This window comes from Jaculus jaculus, chromosome 1 (genome assembly GCF_020740685.1).
Source record: "Jaculus jaculus isolate mJacJac1 chromosome 1, mJacJac1.mat.Y.cur, whole genome shotgun sequence".
Taxonomy (NCBI): domain Eukaryota; kingdom Metazoa; phylum Chordata; class Mammalia; order Rodentia; family Dipodidae; genus Jaculus; species Jaculus jaculus.
The window spans coordinates 130,103,911-130,123,387 of record NC_059102.1 but is presented as its reverse complement, the minus strand read 5'-3'; the positions used below and the strand labels follow the sequence as shown (position 1 = coordinate 130,123,387).

Sequence of the window (19,477 nt, the reverse complement as noted above, 5' to 3'; positions counted from 1 at the left end):
TGAAGTTCTGTGACAGGCACATGAGGTGTTGTACTCCGTATGTATGTGTGTGTGTGTGTATGTATATATATAAATGTACTTTTGTATTAGAGGAAAAATGTATCAGCCCAGAAAAATGTACTTGCTATAAATTCATAAGAAGGAAAATATGGACAATATATGGAAAACCTGTACAAATAAGAATACTACAATACAAACTAATAAAAACCACCAAGGGGCTGGAGAGATGGCTTAGTAGTTAAGCACCTGCCTGTGAAACCTAAGTACCCCAGTTCGAGGCTTGATTCCCCAGGACCCACCATAAGCCAGATGCACAAGGATGCGTATGCATCTGGAGTTCATTTGCAGTGGCTGGAGGCCCTGGTGTGCCCATTCTCTATCTATCTGGCTCTTTCCTTCTCTGTCTGTCTGTCGCTCTCAGATAAATAAATAAAAATAAAAATAAATAATATGTAGTCAATTCCAGGTCAGTGAGACCTTACCTCAAAAAACAAAAACAACAACAACAAAAAAATCAAAACAACAACAACAACAAAACCACCAAGAAGGCAGCAGATAGATGGACAAAAGGCAGTATTCACAGCAGAAAAACAAGTGCCTTCCTAACAGATCCAAGAAAAAGTTGACTGCTACCAGTAACAAGATATGAAAATTAAACAGAACTCAATTGCTTTTTTTACCTATTAAATTAACAAAGATAAAACCCAAATCTCCTAGTTATAGCCCAGATGGCCAGAAATGGAATGTTGATATGAATAAACAATAATTGTAAAGCATTTATGCAAAGTAATTTGGCAAATGTGTCAAAAACCTTAAAAATATGCATATTCTTTAATCTAGCATTGGAATTGATGGGAGTTTTCTTTAAGGGAAAACTCCAAAATGTCAATGAATCTTCAAGTTTAAAATTACTCATATCAAAACAGCAACAAGGAAAATTTAAATTTCTCTCAAGGGGAGGAACAGGTAAGTAAACTGAAGCAAAGGAATGTTGTAAGCATTTGCAACTGATTATTTATAGATATCTCAGGGTATATGAAAAACCAGCATGATAAAGATTATATGAAAAAAGAAGAAAAATATTGTCTTGATCTTATGAGCTCAATTATGTAAAAAGGCACAAAACTACTGGGAAAGAGATGCACCAAAATGTAATGCTAGATGTCTTGGGGGGTGGGAACAAGTGATCTTTTCTTCTCCACATTAATGCTTTTCTGTCTGTCTTGAATGTCTTACAATGAAAATGTACTACTTTTATCATCAGAATAAAACCAACAATACACATTATTATTTTTAGATACTGTCTCAACTTGTTCCTTTGCCCTGGTATAAATTTTTATGATTGCTCCTGTCATTACGACAAGAAGAGAGGCTTCACAAGTGACTGTGTAGCCCTGAGTGGTATTAGGGATTCACCTACGTGGGATGGGTTTCAACTAGCACAAAGGACCCTGTAAGTAGGAACATTCAAAGACAATTAGTTGGTAACAATATTATAAATAGAAAAGAAGCCAAATAAATGTTTCCTGGATATCATTAATTTAGTTGTAAAATAGATTCAGAGTTACTCTGATAACCCCACATAAAGAAGGCACTCATTATAACGAAGACAGCCATGTGTTCAACAAGAAAATGTAGATGCAGAGACGGCTCTGCTGTACATAACCAAGATATTCCCAGGGAGACAGCAGTTCTCAAAATATCACCCTGAAAAACAAAAGCTTCAGCTAGGAAAACAATCCCACTGCAATGGTAATTGAGTTGATCCTGCCTACCTGTTCTGCAGCCAGAATCCCACTCTCCTCTGAATCAGACTCCATCTACACAAGCACTGTTACCACTGCAAGCCACTTCTGAGAAATTTTATACTTGTAAAGTGGACATACGATTTACTTCACAGGAACAATGACTGTCTAGGAGTATAGAGATGGACAGATGCAGCTGTGGCAAGTCCGATGGATCTCATCCCAAAGAAGCCTGATGACTTGCTTTGGAGACCAGAGGCACATATTACATACACATCTCTCTCCTTGACTCCTGTCTATTTCCCCAAAAGGGAAGTTCCTGGCAAACGAGGATCACCTACCATGTAACTCTCATTGCCTCCTACCCCCAGGCCAATCCAGTAGCTTTATCTCTTTGCTGGTGACTGGTTAAGGCATGGTTGTATGGCTCAACTGTGGTCAGTGGCACAGGAAGAGAAGTCACCAGGAGAGATGCTAGGAATGATGTTATCAGGGGGAGAAGGAAACTGAGGGAATGATGCCTGCAAATGACAGCTTCACTGAGACCTGGTGGCCTGGCTGACAGGCTGAGCTGGAAGACACAAGGAAAGAACAGGGTTCCTAATGCCATTAGTGCAGGGCTTGCTGAGCCAACAGCTCATCTGTCTACCTTCACCCATTCTGTGATATACTACAGCCTATAGGACTGCAGCTACATCTCTATTTCCTGTAGCTGAAAGCGACCTGGCACATTACTATCCTCTCATCATTTAATAAAGCTCATTTGAATGAATGAATCACAGTCATTAATGTAGACCGTTATGAAAAAAAAACTTGCTGCTACAGTAGATTTCATATAATTTATATGAGAGCAGTTTAAGTTTTGCTCCTTTCCCACACCTTTTTTTTTTTTTTGGTTTTTTGAGATAAGGTCTCACTCTATCCCAGGCTGACCTGGAATTCACTATGGAGTCTCAGGGTGGCCTCGAACTCATGGTAATCCTCCTACCTCTGCCTCCTGAGTGCTGGGATTAAAGGCGTGTGCCACCACGCCTGGCTTCCCACACCTTTTTATCATAAAACCTGCATTAAAATAAAGAAAATGCATATGCAGTTCTCCCATTCTAGTGCACTGAGGACCATACTGTTCAAGGCTATAGGTGGAAACCCAGAACTTTGCCCCACCCCACTAAAGCTGCCAGCAGACAGCCTCACCCACTGCTGTTCCACTGGCCTTCAAGGATGGCACATTGTAGGTTTGAATTAATTTTACAAATATATCCAGAATAGGAAGACAAAATTTCCACTGGCTACCAGGCTTCCTGAAACATTGACAGGAAAGTTGGCAAATGCATATGGAGCATGGATGTTCAAATAAGCCAATGGGAGGTAGCCTAGTGGCTAAGAGGTTCTGAAGTCAGACTTGGATGTGAACTTTGGCTTTGTTACTCCTACTATTATACCTGTGGGATAGTCATTTACCCTATCCAAATCTCAACTTCCCCATCTGTAGAGTGGGACTATTGCCTAGTTTAAAAATAATCAGGGGCTAGAGAAATGGCTTAATGGTTAAGGCATTTGCCTGCAAAGCCAGAGGACACAGGTCTGATTCTCCAGTACCCACATAAAGAAAAATGTACAAGGTGGCACATCCAGAGTTTGTTTGTGGTGGCTAGATGCCCTCATGTGTGCCCATTCTTTATCTGCCCCTCTCTCTCTTTTGCTCTCAAATAAATGACTAAATAAGTAAAAATAATAAATAAATCAGGGCTAGAGAGATGGCTCAGTGGTTAAGAGCACTTCCTGTGCAAGCATGAGGGCCTGAGGAGGCCCAAGAAGACTGCTTGAGTTTGATCCTCATGATCCACATAACATAAACAGCTGAGTGTAGACATCCATGTCTATAAACCTAATCCCATGGGGAGCACAGACAAGAGAACAAGTAGGGCTCATGAAAAAAATGGCAAGCTCTACGATTAGTAACTTAGTCTGGCTCAAGTAAGAATGGGTGGAATGGTGATCAAGCAAAACCTATCAAAGAAGAAAGTCAGAGGCTACAGAGAACTCAACACTAAATGAGACTGCCAACAGGCCTGCCATGGCTCAAGGAACATTATGCATGAGGGGGCAGGAAGACCGAGAGCCACCAAGTGGGTGGGAGTACCTTGAGACCTTCATGGCACTATGGTAAGTCCCATAACCCCACAGAGGAGGGCCCCAGGGAGACAGGAACAGGGGAGAGGGAATAAGAGAGCATATAGCCTGTTGAAAAAGAAATTAATTTAAGAAAAAGAATGAATGGACAAGTGATGGAGTGAGACACCTGATGTTCCCATCTGGTCACCATTGGTGACTACACTCTTCTGCAGGTGAGTGCACACAGTGCCACATAGGCACATACATGTGCATACACCACACACATGCACCCCACATTATACACACACATGCAAACCCCTCCAAAAAAGCAAAGGTTGTTTTATTGCATGTGATGTGTGTGCATATGTACATGCATGTTTGTATTTATGTAATGCATGTTGGGGTGTGGTGTATGTGTGTGTGGAGGCCAAAGGTTGATATTAAGCATCTTTCTTAACTCTTCTCCACCTATTTTTTCAAGAGAGGCTCTCTCTGAATCCAGAGATCACTGATTCAGCTAGTCTAGGTAGCCAGTGTGCTCCGGGATCCACCTGTCTCCGCCTCCCGCACACTGGGGTTCTATGTGTGTCACTACTCCCAGTAGTTACCTGGGTGTTGGTGATCTGGACTCATATCCTCAGGCTGTGTGACAAATGCTTTACCAACTGAACCACTACCCATCCCTAAAGGACATGTTATTGCTTGTTTTTTATTTTTTTTTTTTTAAAGAATAAACTAAGAGAGATACTCACAAGGCTCTTGGGTGCTTGGCCCTTAAGTTTCATGACCTCCTAAAGAACAATCTTCCTGGCTAACAGGTGGCTCCTCCACTGAGTGGTGACACATGTCTGTCATCCCAGTACTGAGAACACTAAGGCAGGAGGTTCATGAGTGCAAGCCCAGGGCTATTTAGCAAGCTCCAGACCAGCTTGACTCCATTAACAAGATCCTATCTCAAAAAAAGAAAAAAAAAAAAAAAAAAAAAAAAAAACAAGCCAGGCATGATGGCCCATACCTTTAATCCCAGGACTTGGGAGGTAGAGTTAAGAGGACTGCTGTGAGTTTGAGGCTTCTTAAGACTACATAGTAGATTCCAAGTCAGCTTGGGTTAGAATGAGACCCTGTTTCAAAAAGCCAACCAATGAACAAACCCCTGAACAAACAAGAAACATGGCTCCTTTGTGTCACCAAAGGTTAGCTGCCATCTTCCCTGGGAGGCAGCATGGCCCAATGCAAAGGACACCTGCTTAGGCTTGGTAAGGTGAGGGGCTATGCACCAGCTGCATATGTTACACTGAATCTCTGTGCTTCAGTTTCTTCATCTGTAACAGTGCTCCTGCTTTTGGCTCCCAGATGTGTGAGTAGAATGAGTGACAGAGAGCACAGTAAGTGTCCAATACTGTGCCTGGAACATAAGGAGGGACACAATACACACGGGTGCTCTTCCAATTCTTCTCAAATCAGTTTTCCCCAATCCCACTGAGGTTAAAGTGAGAAGTTCTTACCACACAAAGAATGGGGCTCTCATTGCAGGAGGGCACAGGAATGGTATAGTTGGCTTTACAAAGATGACTAAATTGCCCAACAATGGCAAACACACATAACAAACCTATCCCACAAGTGTTTTATTTGGTTTCAAGGCCCTGCAGAGCCTGCATCCTGCTACCCACTTGAACAGGGGGGTCTGCTTTGCTCACTCACACAGGGAAAATTGACGGTGCCCTCTCTCCCACCCATAGCTGCTGTGTGTGCCCTCTGCCCGAGGATGGCAATGTCACAAGAGCAAGGGAGCTGCACAATGCCCAGAGATTTATGAAAATACGCATGTGAAAAAGGGAGCGCTGTGCCGAGAGTGGTCGTGTGGGCAGGCCTGGTGCACGGGAGCAATTAGAGCCAGTTTGCAACAACTCAGTGCTGTTCTATTCAATTGCTTAAAGAATTGCCATGGCAACAGCAGCCACACATAGTAAAGTGGCAGCAAGATGGAGCAAACACTTGAAAAAGACTCTCTCGTTCACCCTCCTCCCTTCCCCAAAATGAATAAAGGGCCATTTTGTTTCTCTGAAATGGTCTTCCAATCAATGTCCACACTTCACACCAAAGTGGGTGACCGATGCCCATCTTTATTTTTGTCTTCTTTCCTGTTTTTTTTTTTTTTTTTTTTTTTTGGTGTTAATAAGGATAACAGCAGCCTGGCTATCTTTTAATGAGCTCCTACTAGGTCCTGGGCCCAGGGCTGGTGAAAATGTCACTTAATGATTTTATGAGCTGACATGTACTGAGTGCATACTATATTGGTGTTGGGGATACTGAAGGTCCTGGACACCATCCCTGAATGCTAGAGAGATAGAGCCATAGCAAATCTGCGTGACAGGGTCAGAGTCTAGAACAAGCTCTCCATGAGGTCCACAAATCGCTGGGGGCACAGATGTGGTCTAGTGGAGGAGAGAAACTCCAAGGCAAAACATTCATGCGAGCCTGGGCAGCATACCTGGCTAGCCCAGACTTCAGGAGGGGTGAGGATGGAGGACTCATCATTTCGAGTGCTGCCTCCTGTCAGTTGGTGCTAGTCTGTTAGCTATGTGAGAGCAGAAGACCGCTTACTTATGCTAAGCTCCAGCATCACCCACTGTGCTCTGTGGAGCACATCACACTCTTCCTCCTGTTCAGGAAGCTTATGAGACCATGGGAGGTGGTGATTCTTATTCCATGGCTAACCTAACAAGAAACAGAGGTATACACCTAAGCTCAAGTTTCTGTGAATCAAACACATGGAGTGTTTGCTATGCTACAGCTTTGGACTGATGGGTCATAGTTCAAAGTTCACAGTACATGTCTGGCACAGAAGAGGTGCAATTGACAGCCTCTTGCAAGTTTAGGATTAACCTACTTCTCAAGAAAAGGAGGATCAGTGAAGACTTGTGTGGCTATTTGTTGAAGAGCTCCAAGCAAAGGGCTCTGCTCCTTCCTCTCCTTCCACTGGGAAACAGAAACTTGAGCCCGAGGGAAGAGTTTGGAATACATTCACCGGAAAGTATTTCAATGTGTATGCCATAAAATGAATGTCACAGTGGATAGCCACTAGCCTCTGAGTTCCCTGGAGGTGTCCACACTGGGGACCTGAAACTCCCTGAACAACAAAGAAATCCTAACTGCAGAACAGGCAATTGTGCTTGTGAAGCAGCATGACGAAAGGTGATGAGCAGAGGATGCAGTGGTGCAAAAAGAATGAAGGCTCTCTTGGCATCATAGGATAAAAGATATGTATAAACCAGGTGCTGCCTTCATACTGGGTGACAGTTCTCCTAAAGGCTAAGCTTGAGGAAATGTTACTCTTTTCTGAAGTAAACGACCTGTGTGGGCCTTGTGTTGGTTTGAATGAATGTCCCCCAATTGATTCAGGAGTTTATTAAAAGCTTGTTATTTGGATCTACAGCTGCCTGGCTGGAGGTGTCATTAAAGTTAGATCCTAGGGTCCATCCCTAAGTTGTGGGGATGGGTGTGAATTTTCAATCTAAAGATATACAAAGTGCTTGAGCTTTGCCTGGAGTTCCTGAAGTATGCTTGCTTTTTGGTGATGGCTTTTCTCTCTTGGCATGGACCTGTGAAAGGGGGCCAGCTTCTTCAGCCATTATGGAACTAATTCCCTTCTACCACAACTGTGCCTGGTTTGAGAGTTCATCCCAGCAACCTGAGGCTCTCGACTACAGGTCTTCATATGGAGCTTCTGAGATACTTAAGAATACAGCTTGATATACCATATTCAGTAGGCACTACTCAGTAAATATCTTTGACTAAATAAATTAACAAACTCATCAACTTTAAAAACACAATAAGAGAGTCCCAAACCATCTTTCAAGGTTGTCTGTAGGCTTACCAGCATGGCTTACTGCAGGGATAAAAGCTTCAAGTGGGTCTGGAAACAAAGGGAGCAATGGGTGATGGCAAATACACACTAGGTGTGGCTTGACTCCAGTGTTTGGAGGCAACCAAACTGAACCAAAAAAAATGTTTAAAATATACCATTTGATGAACCAAACACCTTTAAATGCAAACCTTGCAGAGTCTGGTTTACAGACTGTTGACTAGCCCTTTGATGAAGGAACAGAGGGAGATGAGTCGATGTCACACTTGCATGAGCAGCAGAGCCAGACATTGAAGGCAGGCAGACCTTCCACCTACCCATACTTATCTCTCAGAGAGGCAGCAAGGCCACCTGGCTGGTGGGCAGCACTGTCCAAAACAGCTCTATGCTTGCTTGCAGATCCTGCTAGGGTAAAGTCACCTTTGTGGTGAGGAAGTGGAAAGATATCACAGGAGGAGCACAGCTTTTGGAAGGCATCAGTGGAAACCATGTTGGCCATAGAAACTCCGTAAGAGAAGACACTGGGAGCGTTACCTCAATCACCTGTACATATATGCATGTGGCAGACAAAATGCCACCAGCCAAGGAAGAGAGAAGACAATTTTCACAGGATTCCTCTCTTTCTGACCACTGATTCACTGAACACTAACTATAGGAGCCACAGGGCACAACAATTTAAGAACATGTGCCAAGACAAGCAGGATAGCACACCCCTTCCTCCCAAGACAATCCTCCAGCATAGATCAAAGAATACTAAGCCTTCTAAGTGTACTCAGTACTTCACAACCATTCTCTTTTTTGGGGGGAAGCTCTTTATTGTTAAGTTTAGGATGCAACATCTTAAAGTTACATGCATTAAGTCACATACACTAAGTTTTTCTTTTCCAAAAAATGCATTGACAAGGGTTTCAACTATTCATGAAATGCATATGGAGTCATATGCAAAGGAGGATCCTGGTTGGATTCAAGTGAAATGGTGCTAAGGATTGCAAAATAATAGTAAAAATGCATGGTACAAAAAGCTCTCTGGCTCTTTCATGGGACTGGACTGCCTCTTCGGTCACTGGAGCATTGAAAAAAACTTTTAAGTTAGCCCTTGAACTGCCTGGCCAGGTGTTGTTTATGGCTCTTTTTCACTTGTTTGGACTTGGAGTCCAGCCCTTTCATTTGGTTCTTCATCTTCTCTACATACTACAGGTCTCTCTGAGTCCACCTGTGCAAGACCTCTATGGATTGAAACATATTTTGTACCTTCTCTAGTAGCTGCCTTAGCTGTTTTGTGCAGGCATCCCATGAACACATGGTCTGCTGGGGGGTGACTACCATGTAGATACATCTGCCCTCACTGTCCTGGGCAGAGCTGTACACTTCAGATCTTCTCAGGGTTTGTGGGCAACACTTGGGTGAGTTTGGTGCCCATCAGAAGGACAAGGAGGCTGAGGAGCTTCCTGGACAGTTGCATGTCCCACCGTCACTTTGTGATACTGGCATGTGGAGCTTGGGTGTGATGAGCCTGTGACTTTGTTGGGGCTCAGGTTTGGCTAGTGTTCTGGTGGTGCCAGCTCAGCAGCCAGGGAGGACAGCATGCTGGTTGTGTCATGAGCACTCTTTATTCAACTATTGTCCCCAAACTACTGACCCCTGACATCCTCTGCCCCCAACCACTGTCCAATGTGCACACATATGTGCATACACACACAGCAGGATGCCACAGAGAAAACTGAAGCCACTGAAAAGGAATTCCCTCCAGTGCCTCTTGCCTTTACCTGGATGGCCATGTTTATGGACTCGTAACCCAGATGAGGGCTTAACCTCAGCCTCAAGAACCCAGGTCTGTCTCAGGACACAGGTTGCAGCGAATACCGTTAACTTCTCTTGCTCCTTCTCTTCAACATTTCCATGCACTCAGGTCTTGTCACCACGATGAACACACATACCAGTCCCTAAGTCTCACCTTCCCCTCACTACCTATGTCTCATCTTCCCTATCTCCTCCCAGCAGAACTGCCCAGGGGTTGTCTAGACTGGACCTCCTCCACTGCTCCACTGAAACTGCTCTCCCCCAGAATCCCCTACACCTTCCAGAGGCTAAACCCCACAGAGAAGCTTCCAGCTTTTAGCTTGTCTTCAGTGGGTGGACTTGGTTGTTGTTTATGAAGTACTCTCATCCCAGAGCTGAGGTATTCTTTTAGATTTGTAACCACCTTTATAGATGAAGTGAGTCGGGCTCCTCTTTCTTTGGTAGTTTGTTAGAGATGTTCTCTGCATGCTCTTTGTTTGCTCTACATCCACTGTCCACTGTCTGTTTTCCCATTCCCACCTCTCTGACCTCCCACACTCAGATTTAAAGTTGCCAAAGTGACAGTTCTTGGTTATCCACTGACATGTCACACTTAGCACAAATGAACATGTTTTACCCTCCAAAGTGATTCTTCTTCCCTCACTGTGGGGGCTGCAAAAAGCCTCACCCAATCATCTGGGTTTTCTGGCTTTGTTTTTCTTTCCTCCCCCATCACTCAATTATGAAGACCTGTGGGTTCTATTCCTTCCCATTTCTCAAGGCCAACACTTCCCTCCATCCCTATAGCTTCTTCACCAAGCCGGGTCACTATTGCCTTTGAGGTGGTCTCTGCCTCCAAGCTGGGTGTCATTTTTCGTTTTACACTACTCCACAGCCCTTTAAAAAAGTGTTTGCATATTCATGTAGCTTCCTTGCACTGGAGCTCTTCTCTAACTGCCCCATTGGCTGAGGATTTGCTGTAAGTATCTTGATTAAGGTGGTTTATAAGGCCATCCCTGACCTGGTTCAAGCTCACCTGCCATTTCATCTCTTACCATGCCTCTCTTGGCACTTCTACCAGGCCCTAATTTCTATTGAGTGCCTCTCATCGGATCTCCTATTGCACATATCTGGGACACTCCTTAGTCTCTGTTATACTGACACGCAAGAGGGGTGATTTGTGGATAAAACAATGAGCAAATGAATGAATAGAAATCTCCTAGAAAGGTGCATGCAAAAGAAAAGCTACCAGAGCAGATGGTTACAGGATGGTATAAAAACACCAGACTTAGAGAACACAAATCAGCTTCCAGCCTGGATTCTGTATATGGTGTGCTCTGTGACCTGGGATGGATAGTCACTAAGTGTCAGAATCTAGGCTTCTGATGTATAAATCCTTTTCTACTAAGTATCTTTCAGGTTGGCATGGGTATTAGATGAGAAGACATGTGAAAGCCCCTGCCACCATGCCTAGTGCCTAACAGTTATTGAAAATGGTTTAAAATTAAGCGAAAACGTCTAATTATTCAGAAAGGACATTCTGGGGAACACAGACGTAGTGCTGTTGGAAGGACACAGGACTGCACTCCACCTGCAATAATGAAAGGAAGCTAAAGGCAGGAGTCATGAACTCAGTATCAAAGCCATTCTCCGCAAAGGACAGGATTCTACCAAGGACATTAAATGAGGGAACTAAGCTTCCTCATGTTATTCTCATTATGTCCCTAGCAAGCCATTGAGATAGTAGGGCCATTCTTTTCTTGGGCAGCTTCTCCAGTTCACTATTCTTGGGGAAAACCAATATTGTTCATTTCCCCTAGGACTAGGGGCTGCTTGACTGAAATAGTTGAAAACAGAAAACAGTTGCCATATATTTGTTGCTAGAGCCTGATGATAAGAAAAAAGGAACCACTTCACAGGCTCCTAACCAACCAGAGTTCCTAGCATCCTATAGTTATTCTAGACCCCTCCTTGCCCCTGCCCCTCTACTCCCACAGATTTTTTGTTGAATTCTTCTTTCTGTCCCTTCCTTTTTACCTCCCTTTTTTGCGTCAGAATCTTGCTATGCAGCCCAGTGGGGCTGTAGCTCCACCTGTCACTTTCTCTCTGCCGTCTGTCTAAGGTTTGACCTCTTGGCTCCATTTCCATTGTCTCAGAGTTCTTAGCTAAGAACTTTTTTCCCCAGGGCTGCTAGAACTGCTTTTCTTCTCACTGGCCTTCTTCTTTGTCTCATTTCCTTCTAGACAGTTTTCCTAATAGTTCCAGAAATGAGAATGTTCCTTGCTTTAGTCCCTAAAGTGGCTACATCAGTGAAGGAGGAGGATCTAAACTCTCTGCAAGGCATCCAAGGAATTCTTTCCGTTATTGTTCTGAGATACAGTGTGACAGCCAGAAGGACACCCTGAGTTTTTTGTTGTTGTTGTTGTTGAATTTTTTTCAATGTAGGGTCTCCTATCTCAGGCTGATCTTGAACCAACTCTTATAGCCCCAGAGTGGCCTTGAATTCACAGTGATCCTCCTACCTCAGACTCCCAAGATCTGGGATTAAAGGCTTGGATCACCACACCTGGCTCACCTTGGATTTTTAAAAATTATTTATTTTATTTATGAAAGAGAAACAGTGAGACAGAGAGAGAGAGAGAGAGAGAGAGAGAGAGAGAGAGAGAGAGAGGCAGAGAGACAGAGAGAGACAGAGAGAGACAGAGGGAGAGAGAGAATATTGGCATGCCAGGGCCTCCAGCCACTGCAATCAAACTCCAGACTCATGCCCACCTTGTGCATGTGTCACCTTGTGCATCTGGCTATATGTGGGTTCTGGGGAACCAAATCTGGGTCCTAAGCTTTCACAGGCAAGTACTTTAACTACTAAACCATCTCTCCACCCTTAACCTATTTAAAAAATATTTTTGTTTGAGAGAGAAAGGGTAGGAGAGAGAGAGAGAGAGACAGACAGATAAGAGAAAGAGCATGGGTATGCCCAGTTCTCCAGCCACTGCAAATGAACTCTAGATGCATGCACCGCCTTGTGCATCTGGCTTATATGGGTACTGGGGAATCGAACCTGGGTCCTTAGGCTTTGCAGGCAAGCATCTTAAACATTAAGCCATTTCTCCAGCCCTCACTTTGGATTTTTTTTTTTTTAATAAAAGGTTGCTTATGATGTTTTTCTATTTAAGGAACATTCCTTTTTTAAGACCCATTTCAACTGACTTTTCCTCCTCTGGGGAGCTGCTCTTGGCCTCTCTGGGCAAAACAAATCCCATCCTCCTCTGTGTCACCCTGGGAGCCAACATGTTCTATTACTAACTACAGTCTTTTTTGTTTGTTTGTTTGTTTTGTTTTTTGAGGCAGGGTCTCATTCTAGCTCAGGCTGGCCTGGAATTCACTATGTAGTCTCAGGGTGGCCTTGAACCCATGGTGATCCTCCTACCTCTGCCTCCCAAGTGCTGGGATTAAAGGCATGTACCACCATGCCTGGCACTGTGGCACATTACAACTGGTTTTCATGCTTGTCTTTCTTTTAAGCCTTCATGTTCTGCTGTCAAATAACCAGGTCAATACAATATCATTTAGATGAATAACAACACAATAACGCATGTGTCACGATTATCTTTGGCTCGAATGCCTAAGCTGGGTGATGTGAGCTCCTAAAAAATGTTACTGAACTATTGCAGACAAACAGAAGATACACTATTTAAGGTAAAATTATGAGAGAGGTGCTTTGCACAGCAAAATCTGTGTGAGCTTGACCGTTCCTTCCCAATCATGGCAGTACTTGATACCTAGCACACTGTGGGCGCTTACCAGATTTTGACTAATAACAACAATAGACTTTTTTTTTTGTATTTACAGAATAACATTGTTTTATTTATTTATTTATTTATTTTACATTTCATCACTTCCTGCTTGCAGAAAAATTCTAAGCTTAATAACATCTGCCCAATAAAACAAAACCCAAATTCTGCTGCTGAAAAAGGACAAACTGTATACAAACACATCTTGGTACAGTCTATTTAGAGAGCCAAAAGGATAGAAAGATGGAAATTTTGCACACTGCAAAAGAGAAAAAGAGGGCTGGAAAGATGGCTTAGCAGTTAAGGCACATACCTGTGAAGCCTAAGGACCCAGGTTTAATTCTCCACGTAAGCCAGATGCACATGGTGGCGCATGCATCTAGAGTTTGCTTGCAGTGTCTAGAGGCCCTGGCATGCTCCTTATCTCTCCCTTTCTTTGTCTCAAATAAATAAATAAATAAATAAAATATTAAATGTATTCTTTAAAAAATAGAAAAAAAGGGCTGGAGAGGTGGCTTAGCGGTTAAGCGCTTGCCTGTGAAGCCTAAGGACCCCGGTTTGAGGCTCAATTCCCCAGGACCCACGTTAGCCAGATGCACAAGGGGGCGCACGCATCTGGAGTTCGTTTGCAGTGGCTGGAAGCCCTGGCGTGCCCATTCTCTCTCTCTCCATCTGTCTTTCTATGTCTGTCGCTCTCAAATGAATAAATAAAAATTAAAAAAAAAATAAATAAAATTTTTTTTGAAAAAAATAGAAAAAGAAACTTTAGTTCTCTATTGTAGAAACAACTTAAAAAGACAATGAAAAAGAGACCAAATGTACCTCCTGACACTTCTCAGATCTTAGCACGTGGCTTCCTAGCATGTGGTATCCTGTAGTTTGGAACTGACATCACATTCATCCTCCTAATTACATTTGCTCATGTAACAGGAAGCATAGGGATCTTCAGCCACTGTACTGTTGTACAGGTTTAAAAATCTATTCTCATTTTGTTTGTTGTTAACACATGAAACCAGGAGAGTATCACTTATTCTGCTATATAACACTCTAGTGCTCACTAGAACAGATCAGAGACCAATGATTTAAAAAAAAAAAAAAAAAAGACAAAGCAGGGCATGGTGGTGTACACCTTTAATCCCAACATTCAGGAGGCAGAGGTCGGAGGATCACCATGAGTTCTAGGCCAATCTGACACTACACAGTGAATTCCAGGTCAGCCTGGCCTAGAACAAGACCCTACCTCAAGCAAACAAACAGATGATAGAGTAGTTAAGAGCATGTATAATAGACTAGAAACTGCCAATGTGTCTATATAAAGTTTATAGAACTAAAAGAATAATAAAACTAGGCTTAGTAGAAATGCAGTTAGTTTTTGATGAATGGATGCCTGAGAATATTAGAGAATTAGAAGAAAAACACCAGGATTGAAAAGACATTAAGCACTAACTAACATAAGATACATTCATGCAATATAGCAGAATTGCAGAATATAAGGTGAAAGAGAAAATCTCAAAGAGATAGAATGGGTTTGAATCAATGAAGGAGTGAAAAATGAATGATAATAGACTTTTCACCCATAAAAATATGAAAGATAAGTTTTCAAAGGACAAAAAGAAAGTAACTGACAATGTGGTTTTATACCCATATAAATTATCCTCCAAGGATAATTTCAGCAAAGGAAGAATCTCAGACATAGAAAGACAAAGAATTTGCAGCTCTTCCTGAATGAAATAGTGAAAATATAATTAAGCATGAAAAAATGAGCCCACAGGAAACAAGAGTGAATATAGATATCTACCAATTCTAAACTAACAAATGTTATATTGTTAGTTTTCTTAAGGTGAAGTTAAAATTATAACAGTAAGATTAGCATATGGGGGTATTCAATGAGTATAATACACTTAAGTCCTTGGATTATTTAGTAAGAGAATAAAAACACTAAATAAATTATAATTTCTAATTTGTATGATCTTTATAATCTGGAAGCATATCTTGTCATTTCAGTTTCTATGCTACACTCCTTTAAAAATCTTCCTAGGAAAGCAGAGTGTCTCTTTCCCCCATTTTGCAGAGGTAGTGTACTTATGATACTTTACAAATAGCTTGCAAAGCAAACTCCTGTTCTCACCTCCTCTATAGATGGTTTGTTCAAGACAGTCTCCCATCCTCTGCATGTTCATTTTCTCATCTGAGTCATTTCTCTTTCCTTTTGCTTTCTTTAGGATTTTCTATTTGAACTTCAATTTTAAAGAAATTTTCTCCTATCTCCTATTCTTCCTTTTATTGTCTTATTTATACAGAATTTGAAAGAATAATAGGAAGAATTTCCCTTTATCTTTTACCCAGATGCCCCAAAATGCCCATTTTCCCATATTGGTTTCATATCACTTTTTCTTTCTCTTCCTTCCCACTACACACTATGCAATGACAAACACTTTCTGTGTAAAATGTTTTCCAGAACACTTGAGAATATACTACAGACAACATATTCCTTTACCTCTAAATATTAAAGTGTAGTTAGTTCTCATACTTCTCCACACTTGGAGATATTAAAATTCCAAAACTTCATCACAGCCACATCAAAAATAAGACAGAATGTCAGAGACCATGACCTGGCTGCCCTAAGGATAAAAGAGAACTAGCCACTCTCATGCAGCCCCTCCCCCGAGAACAAACAGCTGCTCTGGCAGACGTCACAAGAGAGATTCCGAGAAGATGCTCCAGAAGATTACGGCCAGGTGGCCCTACTTCCTCCTTCCTTGTACCCCCTTCCCCTTTTTCCCCTCCTTACTGCCCTGCCTGCTGGTTGATTATAAAAGAGCTAAAAAATCCGACATTAAACAAGACCTTGACAAATTCTCCGCTTGGTCTCCTTCTTCTTTCCCGCCCGTTCTTTCAGGTTGCAGCCCTCCTCGACCACCCTATGTTAGATTGGTCCTGTGGGTCGGGGGCAACAGAACTCTAATAAAATAGAAATATAAACTCTACAATGGGGCTGGAGAGATGGCTTAGCAGTTAAGACTCCTGCTTGCAAAGCCTAAGGACCCAGGTTCGATTCCCTAGAACCCACGTAAGCCAGATGCACAAGGTGGCGCATGCGCACAAGGTGGCACATGTGTCTGGAGTTTGTTTGCAGTGGCTAAGACTCTGGCACAACAATTCTCTCTCTCATCCTCTTGTGTGCTCTCTGCCTCTCTCATAAAAAAATTAAAGAAACATAAATATTATAGTAAATATACCACTTTACCTTAAAGGAGAACTAAGTGGATGGCAGAAAGGTTACAGCTTGGGAGTGTATGGTGTAATGATGAAAGGTGGGTATTAAACTGTAACACTGGATAGGATGATTGTAGCTTACAGCACATGATGAACTGAGGTATAACAGGCACATATTTGAGGGTGTGTGTTTTGTGTATTCCTTGGCTAGTTAGGTACAGTTTTCTATATCACCTGGAATTTTTCATGACTAAAGTTCTACATCATCAGAAAGATCAAATCAAATCAAATCAAATTCATATTATTGACAAATTTCCCGTTAGTATGTTGCCTGTATTGGAGCAATCTTATGTCATCAAAATAGGTATTACAGCAAAGAGACTATATTTTCTAAAATCAAGAATGCTTGCTTACCATAATTTGAGTACAAAGAGCAAAATCAGGAAATTAACTTCAATACAATAAAAAATAGAATCTTCGACTGTATTCAGAATTTACCAATTGTCCCCAAATATCTTTTCATACCAAGAGAAAATTCTGGCTCCCATACTACATTCAGCTGTCCTGCCTCTCTGCTTCCTTTAATCTGGGATGGATTTTGGGTCTTTTTTTATTGGAAGACATTAACATTTTGAAGAGTGCAGGCCAACTGTCCTGTAGAATGTCCCTCACTTCAGGTCAAACCTTGTCTTCTTCCCTCCATCTACCACTGTTGCTTAAGCACTGTTAATGAACAAAATCCTCCTCAATGTGATTCAAGAGTAGAAGCAAGGCCTCTGTCTTTTATCACAGTACTCTTTGAAAAAGCAAGTGAAATCTACATTGGAAAATCTAGAAAATGGCAGTTATATAACTATCCTTGAAATGAAAGTTCCTTCTTTTAAGAGAATTGGAAAGTAAAAGATAACAGAAAATCCATTTGCCATAGGAAGAAATTGGCTTAATATACCTGTAAATATAGAAAGTATACATTCACCAGACAGTCATTTTTAGAGGTCTAGCCACATCTTCTAAGAACTTCAATGTATATTAATCGACAGAAAAAGGAGCTAGTCAGGCTGCAGTCCAGGGCACAGCATGAATCAAAGATGCTGTCTTAGATGTGAATAAATAATACAGTGTGCTTCCCCCTGGCCCCTTACATAAATGGCAGCCATGCACGTGAGTACACCCAGGACATTCCTCATTGTTGGAAACTCAGGGTTACAAGCTAATGTGCAAACAAATCATCTTATTTTAGCTTCTTTAATCTTTGCTGCAATGTTGAATTATTTTACCTGCAAAAGGAGAAGCCTACCCTCTCCCCATCCCCCAATCTCACCCCATCCAGTGCTAAAGATGGAACCCAGGGCCTTGCACATGCTGAGCAGGTGCTGTACTATGAACTGCAGCCAGCCTGAAAAACATTTCCTATGGAATCAAGTCTTGTGTGTGAATTGTAATTCTGCCACTTATTGGCTGTTGGTTGTCCAGAGCACCTAGCTCTATGTTCAAAACATAGCAAGAGCTTGAAATACATTTCATAAATTGCTTTAAAAATGCTTTTACTTGTTGTAGTGGTGGTTTTTGTTTTCTTACTAGATTTTTTTTAAAAACAAGGATGATTTTGTTCATTTTTTATTTACTTGAGAGTAACAGACACAGAGAGAAAGGCAGAGAGAGAGAGAGAGAGAGAGAGAGGGAGAGAATGAATGAATGGGCACACAAGGGCCTCTAGCCACTGCAAATGAACTCCAGATGCGTACGCCTCCTTGTGCATCTAGCTAATGTGGGTCCTGGGAAACTGAGCCTCGAACTGGGGTCCTCAGGCTTCATAGGCAAGCGCCTAACCACTAAGCCATCTGTCCAGCACTCTTACTAGATTTTTATCTGTAAAAACAAAATGGCAAGCTGGGCATGGCAAATCATACCTTTAATCCTAGCACTAGGAGGCTGAGGTCAGAGGATCACCATAAGTGTGAGGCGAGGCAGGGCTACACAGTAAGGTCCAAGTCAGCCTAGGTTGGAGTGAAACCTTGCTTGCCACCAACCCCCTAAAAAAAGACAGGAAGAAAAAAAGTAAAATGAAAAAGCAAGAAAACAGAAAATGGCTAATTGGGTAGGGTGACTCACACCTGAAACCCTAGGACTTAGTAGGCCGAAGCAAAAGGGTTGCTGCAAGTTTAAGGCCAGCCTGGGCTATAGTGTAAGACCCTGTTTCAAAAACCCAAACCCAAACCAAACCAGTAACAACAACAAACCAAGCTGGGTGTGCCAGCACTTGAGAGGCTGAGGTAGGAAGACAGCTGTGAGTTCAAGGGCAGCCTGTATTACAAAGGGAGTTCCAGATCAGCTGGGTCTAGAGTGAAACCCTGTATCAAAACCCAAAACCAACAAAATAAAACCTCAAAAACCAAAACAGAAAAGCAAATGGCCGAAGTTCACACATTCATTCACTCTCACATCCCTTAGCTGTTGAGCTTAGAGGAATGACAGCAGCAGTGGATCTCATAGTTCAGGGTTACCAGTGGAGGTCAGAGACAGACCATTTGGAGAGTGGAGGTGGAGGTGTAGTCCTGTCTTGTAGGGTGTCTCAAGGGTTACAAACTAGCACAAAGACTCTCTCAACCAATTACATCAGAATTATAGTAGAATGTTTGAGGCTGCACTAGGGAGGGGACTGTCATAGCATCCCAGGACTGCTCAGAGGTATAGAGAGCATTTACTTGCCCGAAAGAGACCTTGCATTCTTTCTTCCCTGAAAGGCCCTTCAAGTAAGGGATGAGGACTTGGGTTATAGGTCCAAAGTCACCAAGGAAACTCCAAAACTCAACATCTTGGGTTAAGGCAACATTTTGGGATTCTTGAGAAACTTGAAACAGGTTTTCTATAGAGTAGTGGGAGCTTGGAGCTCGGATTTAAACCTAATATTACAAAAGACAACACTTGAAAATTGCCATTTTATCTATTTTGTAATGCTTCTG

At 42.3% G+C, this 19,477-nt stretch overlaps 1 protein-coding gene and 1 pseudogene across 7 annotated transcripts in view; both read right to left on the bottom strand.

Annotated features, from left to right (window-relative positions):
- Dennd1a (DENN domain containing 1A) overlaps positions 1–19,477 on the bottom strand; it is a 573,141-nt gene that overhangs the window by 126,517 nt on the left and 427,147 nt on the right. The gene's annotated exons all lie outside the window — the stretch shown is intronic.
- LOC101612779 lies at positions 8,815–9,187 on the bottom strand (annotated as a pseudogene).